Below are 7,274 nucleotides of genomic sequence, written 5' to 3' on the forward strand. Positions count from 1 at the left end.
AAGCTGGCAGACAAGTCCATATGCTCCCACATGCCCACCCTGCACCCCCAGCCCCTAGGTAACATGCTGCAGACACAGAGAGGAGGGAGTTCTAGAAATTGTACCCCTAAGAATGCGGGGGGAATTGAGGCAGCCCTCAGGTGACTACTTGCACCTTGCTTGTCGCAGTAGGGCCAGGACACAGGGAGATCTGGAACAGTCCAGGAGCCAAGACGTAGAAAAAGCAACTGGAAGACAGTAAGTGATAGCATGAAGTGGGGGAGATACACAAAACCTCCAGCTGCATTCAGTATCCACCACATATTTATGCTTTAGTTATTTGACATATATTTATTGAGTATTTACTATGAGCCAGAAATGGTACTTGCCAAAATAAATAAATGTACTACAATAATATTGCTACTTCTATCATGATTTGGTTTTTGCTTCTTCAAAAGGACTCCATTTTTCAACATTCAGCAGACTAGGAGGTATTTTTTTTTTCTTTTTTGAAGACTTTATTTATTTATTTATTTATTTATTTGACAGAGACTCAGCGAGAGGGAACACAAGTAGGGGAAGTGGGAGAGCAAGAAGCAGCCTCCCTGCCAAGCAGGGAGGCCCACACGGCGCTCCATCTCAGGACCCTGGGATCATGACCTGAACCAAAGTCAGGCGCCTAACTGACTGAGCCACCCAGGTGCCCCGATTAGGGGGTATTTCATTTGAAAAAGTTAGCATGCATAGTCAGAACACTAAATGGGATAGGATCTGAATGGATGAGCTGGAGTACTTCTCCAAATGATATGTTGTTTTTATAGAACCACGTGACTAAACAGGACGTGGCATTGACAAGAGGATTTGCAACAATGCCCTAAATGGTTTCCTTGGCTCTGGAGAGAGTGATAGAACATTATGGCCAGCCAACTCACCACATGGGAATGTGTTTTCGCAAAAGGCAAACAATCAAGAGATTGTTTTGAGTAGTGATAGAAGTAGTAGAACCAGCAGAGGTAGTGGAACATCTATCAGTTTTTACAAAAATGTATATTATAACATTTCAATGTTATATGTTAATATGTGTTATGTATTATATATATAAATGTCATATATATTATATATAATATATATATATAATGTTATAATATACATTTTTATAAAAACTGAGATGTTCATATATATATATATATATATATATATATGAATACACACACACACACACACACACACACACGTTATATAACATCTGTATAACATATGTTATATGTGAATGTGAATGTGAAAATCTCCAGACTATTGACATGGGAGAAGTGAAAGTTTCCTAGTAAGATGAACCCCGTGCCAGCCGGTCATTCACTACAGCTGACTCAGAGAAGATTTCAGACTCAGTAGAATTCAGCTGCTGTTCCTTGCCCATCCCCAAATATTGCTTTCTGGGGCCATCAAAAATCAGTAATTCAGTCATGTGGATTATCTCAAAGGTAAGAGATAGCACAATAAATAAGTCCCTCCTCCTCTGTTTTCTGTGTCTTCCTATTTGTGAGGCAGTCTTTACTTTTCACCTTGGGCATATCACCTACTTGCCCAATCAGTTTTTCCTTTCTGTGAATTTTGTTCCATAGAACCAGAGGCTAAATACCCCAACTCACAGCTTCCAGGTAAGGGGGTGGGGGTAAGAGGGCAGAGTTTGCAGTATCTCTAGCAATCTTCCAAATAGTAGCCATCCAGGAACATACAGACCTGTGTTTCAGCAGTTCAGGAAAATTCATTCTGAGGAGAGAAAACTCATTTGCTGGTGGCAGTGATTCAAGCTGCTAACTTCACAGAGAATATTGCCAGAGCCAAATTCTTTCCCAGTTATGGAGGTCAGAGGGGAGGCAACTGTGCTTATAGGGCAAAGCTCTTTTATGGATACCCTTGGCTTTCTGCTTTCTTCTTTACAGCTGATTAACACCTAATGGACATTTCTTTAAAAAAGAAAAATTCAATTCCTTGGCTTAATTAGCTTTCCTAACACAATACTCACCACAGCCTGCCAGTGTCCAGACAATGACAAGACTTCGTAATCCTTGATTTCAGTTCAAGGTAATTCATTGTCATAGCTCACTGAATTCCAAATGTTGTCTCATGGCTTTTGTGGTCAAAATAAGGCCTGAACTTAACCCTTGACCGGCCTGCATGAGGACTTTCACACTGAGTTCGTGTATCCACTATAGGTGCTCTTTGGAGAGCCTGAAACTTCTTGCTTTGGTTTGACATTTTGCTTCAACTTCATGGTCACAGTCTTAAGATCAGTCTTCCCTTCCCCTCTTTAGTGCATTTGCTGATCGTGTGGGTTTTGTTACTGTTAATCTTAACATACCATGGAGTACTTCTTTCTGCCTCATTCTTTGAACAATCAATAAACAAGCGTTTCTTGAAAATCCAGAAAGTGTGGTTTACGTCATACATTTTCTATCTGCAAATTTAGTAATCGTATTTGTTTTTATTCTTTTATGACAACTTTTCAGTATTACGTGGTAGAGGCAATTAAGTATAATGGTTAAGTGCGTGAATGCTAAGCCAAATTGCCTGAGCTATCTGGCTCTAACATTTCCCAGCTGTGTGATCCTGGGCAAGTTAAGCAATGACGCCATGCCTCAGCTTCCTCCTATGTAATATCAGGATAATAACGGTATCTACTTTTGGGCTTGTTGAAGAGTGAATTAGTTAAGGAAAGTAAAGCAGTTAAAACAGTGGTTGGGCTGGTAGTAACTCCTCATATTAGAGGCTATCACTACTGAAAGATCAGTATTATTTCACTAAGGAATGAGATTGAGAAGAATCTACAGTTAACTGTCCTATCAACTGTTTTTCACCTGTGACCTGTTTTGTGCAAGGCATGTGGGTAATGAAGCCACAGAGGTGAGTCCTACATAAACTTTACTCTCGACTTGATTGGGAATTTTGCACAGACATCACAATCGTGTGAGGATTTGCTGCATGACCAAGTCGTCTTGTTGCCACAGCCTGGCTAGTGACTGAGTTAGGACCCTGTCCTGCCCAGGATAGTGTGAAGTCTCACCGCCTTCTGATATCCAGCTCATTCTGTCCTCTAAGGCTTTCTGAACGACCTCAGCTTTGTTGGTGATCTCTGCTCCTGGAAGAAGCCCAGGACACAAAAAAGGAAACAATTCCCAGTGACCTGTGAGAAGACCCCTGAAGAAGGTGTTATTGTATGTTACTGATTCTAAAATGCACATTCTTTTCTCACCTTTTTATTCTTCTGAAATCAGATGCAGCAAAAAGGTATTGTGGGCACCATTGGCTCTACATGCAAAAATGTGGTCCTAGGTTCTCGGCCGCCACTTCATGTGAGTGATGTGCAATGTCAATACCACAGGACTTGAGATTTATTGTTGTAAAAATATCTTCCAAGTGATGCCACTGTGCTATGAACTGAAGTGAAAAGTTACTTTACATGCAGGAAGGCGCAGAAACAGAGCCCTGTAATATGTGATAAAAAAAAAATGATGACTGTGCTCACTTTGTACTAAAATTGGAACGATACAGAGAAGATTAGCATGGCCCTAGAGCAAGGATGACAGGCAAATTCTTGAAGCATTCCATATAAAAAAAAATTATGACTGTTAAGTCTAAAAGAGCACTTTCATTAAACATAAAATAAAATTCTAAGTGGTAAGAAAGCATGGGCCATAGTTCAGTTGGCAGCCTTTTGTTTCTTCATGGTACATGGTTCATTGTATAATTAAAATTTTCTTAGATTTGTTGAAATGTACATCTTAAAGCTCAAGAAGGAAGATCATGAAATAGCTACCTTGGCATTCTCCACAACATTCAAAATGTTCAGTTTTTGGCAAAACCAGTTTCTACCTACATTCATATTTAATTTTTAAACTCCTCTCATTGTTTAAACTTAAATACATTTCTTTTGAAAGATAAAGTATACACTTGTGAAATGAAGGTTTTACAGCGCTCATTGAATGGCTTAAATATGAATTACAATTAATCTGTAACCATTAAGCTAAAAAAACATGTTTGACCATTTACCATCTAAAATCATCTTACTGGGGCACCTGACTGGCTCAGTTGGTAGAATGTGCAAATCTTGATCTCAGAGTTGTGAATTCAAGCCTCACAGAGGGTGGAAAATTACTTAAAATCTTGAGAGATGCCTGGGTGGCTCAGTTGTTTAAGCATCTGCCTTGGGCTCATGATCCCAGGGTCCTGGGATTGAGCCCCACATTGGGCTCCCTGCTTGGCAGAGAACCTGCTTCTCTCTCTCCCTCTGCCAGTAGCTCCCCCTGCTTGTGTGCTCTCTCTCTTCTCTCTCTCAAATAAAGAAATAAAAATCTTAAAATAAATAAATAAATAAAATCTTTAAAAATAAAATCATCTTACAATAGAATGCAGACGTGCAGAATTCCGTGGGGAACCCCACATTTAGGTGAGGTTCCATCTACTGAGATCCATCACTTCCTTCCAGCCACTAAGCCATTGCCACAATTTCCAGACTCCTCATTTGCATTTGCTTTCAAGAAACTCAAACTGCGGGGCTCAATGGATTAAGCCTCTGCCTTTGGCTCAGGTCATGATCCCAGAGTCCTGGGATTCAGCCCACATCGGGCTCCCTGGGTGGGAAGACCACTTCTCCCTCTTCCTCTGCTGCTCCCCCTGCTTGTGTTCCCTCTCTCGCTTTGTCTCATTCTCTGTCAAATAAGTAAATAAAGTCCTTAAAAAGAAAAGGAAAGAAAGAAGGAAATTCACACTGAAAAATCCTTCCCAAACTGAAATCAGAGAGCTATCATCAACTTAGAGTTTGACTTCTCAGCACCCATTAATTTCCATGTTTATTTTTGTTACTCAGGGATATAAAGTTTGATGCCCTACTTTGGCCCACCCTCTAAGGTTGTTGGACATTTTGTCATGTGTTCTTACCAACATTTTGATACAATAATTGTGGAACTTTGGGAGAGGGATCTGCTTTTAGCCTAGGGAAATCATTTTCAAGATCAGTACTTGTCCATTTACTTTCAATGTGTAAACCCAGTCATATGTCTTCTTTGACTCAATAGAGCACCACTTCCACATATGGGCAGGACTCTTGTATCAACAAGATGAGGAAATTCTGTTTATCAGCAAGTGACACTTTACCCCACTTTGCACTTCCCACTAATTATGGTTGTTAAGTTTTCAGGGTCCTATCACAAAGAGAAGTTCATTAACTTTAATTATTTTTGAAATTCATTGGCTCCAACATAGAGTGAAGCTGGCAGATCCCAGAGGGCTAGAGTTGCAGAAATTAATTAACAAAGAGTGGAAGCTCTTATTAGCCGACGCTTTTTGCTATCTTCCTTTCTTTTCTTTTTCATTTAACCACTTCAGAGTGGGTCTCAGACCCTTCAGACTAGAGGCAGAGGAAAAGTTAGAGCTGAGTGTTCAAGACACAAGAAATTGAAGTCGTGGGCCTTGGCCAGGAACAGAGTGCTTGGCTTGTTTTGCAATTATATTTCAGCTACATCATTGTCAGGTCTGGATTTAGAAAACCCACAGATCCACTGGTTCCCAAATCACATCCAACTGGTGTCTATGTTTAGTTGATTCCAGACAGAAGCTGACACTTAGAAACTTGACAGGAATCCCTCTGCATGGTATCCTGTTTAAATTAGACTTCAGGGGCCCACGGAAGTCCTCTGCTCTGCGAAGGTATGCCCCTTTATGGGTAGTCTTTAAACATCAAACCAGTTAAACTCTGTTGCTGTAGAGTCTGCTACGAAGTTCATGTCTGTTCCTATTTCTCTTGTAAAAAGTACCCTCCTGACGTGGAAGAGTAGTGCACTCCAGCATTGCTAGAGGCAGTATAAATTGGTACAATCTTTCTTTCTTTACAGTCTTTCTGGAAAGCAAAATAGCCATAACCATAAGATGTCATCAGATGCACAAATAATTTGACCAAAATTTCCACAACTGTTTTGTTCAAGGAACTATTAAAAAACGTGGGCAAACACTTCTCAACAGAGATGTTCATTGTACCATTAATTATAGTAGTGAAATATTAGAGAAACCTAAGCATCCCAACTGCTTTAATAATATGCAGCTGGCAGAAGTGACATCATCGGGTATATGAGACAGAAAAATGTTTATCTTATATTACAAAGTTAAAGAACCATGGCCCAGAACTATACAGTGTTATTCTAATTTTAATATTTTTATGTAGTTACAGCAGTTTATGAGGGGCAGAATTACAGTGTACTTTTTATTTTCATCCCTATCTGTTTCTGTGTTTTTCAAATTTTCTACATTGAACCACCACCACTCTTATAATCAGGGAAGGAACATGAAAGGCTTTAAAAAACGAAAGATAGCACCTCCTTGAGGCATACTGTAATTGTTGAAATTAAAAGTTTATCAAAATCAACGCCTTACTCTTCCTGAAAGTTCGGGAAAAGGAAACTCTGATTTTCTAAGGGCTTGTCAAGTATTAAGCACTGTGCTAGGATCTTTTTACATATATTATTCCACTTAATCATCAGAATAGTCCTATAAGGCATGTGCTATTATCTTTAGCTATTATCTTTAGGTGAGGATACAAAGACACAGATTTAAATAGCATAACTTAGCTCAAATTCTGAGTCAGAATTCAGAGTCAGGTCTTATCTATTTGTTTATTCATCAGCTTATTCTGTTTATACACACACACATAATCATTAGGATGGCTAAATAGTACTGGAACAGGAAAAATAGAGACTAACATAACAAGCATAGAGAATAACATTAAAAATATCCATATATTCAGCACCCAGCTTAAGAAATTAAAAATTTCTTGGGGTGCCTGGGTGGCTCAGTGGGTTAAGCCACTGCCTTCGGCTCAGGTCATGATCTCAGGGTCCTGGGATCGAGTCCCACATCGGGCTCTCTGCTCGGCAGGGAGCCTGTTTCCTCCTCTCTCTCTCTCTGCCTGCCTCTCTGCCTACTTGTAATCTCTCTCTGTCGAATAAATAAAATCTTAAAAAAAAAAAAAGAAATTAAAAATTTCCAACACAGAGCATGCTGCCTGTTTACTTATCCCCAGTGCCACTCTATTTTCTTCCATTGAGAAGTAACCATTGTTGGGATGCCTGGGTGGCTCAGTCCAGTAAGCGTCCACCTTCAGCTCAGGTTATAATCCTGGGGTCCTGGGATCGAGTACAGCATTGGGCTCCCTGCTCAGCGGGGTGTCTGGTTCTCTCTCTGCCTGTGGCTCCCCTGCTTGTGCTCTTTCTGTCTCTGACAAATAAATAAAATTTTTAAAAAGA

At 39.9% G+C, this 7,274-nt stretch overlaps 1 non-coding gene across 1 annotated transcript; it reads left to right on the top strand.

Annotated features, from left to right (window-relative positions):
- The first annotated feature begins 3,490 nt into the window (after positions 1-3,490).
- Positions 3,491-3,594, top strand: LOC122903805. Its single transcript, XR_006384031.1, has one exon. It is a non-coding gene; the product is annotated as a U6 spliceosomal RNA (small nuclear RNA).
- Positions 3,595-7,274: the final 3,680 nt, after the last annotated feature.

This window comes from Neovison vison, chromosome 3 (genome assembly GCF_020171115.1).
Source record: "Neovison vison isolate M4711 chromosome 3, ASM_NN_V1, whole genome shotgun sequence".
Taxonomy (NCBI): domain Eukaryota; kingdom Metazoa; phylum Chordata; class Mammalia; order Carnivora; family Mustelidae; genus Neogale; species Neogale vison.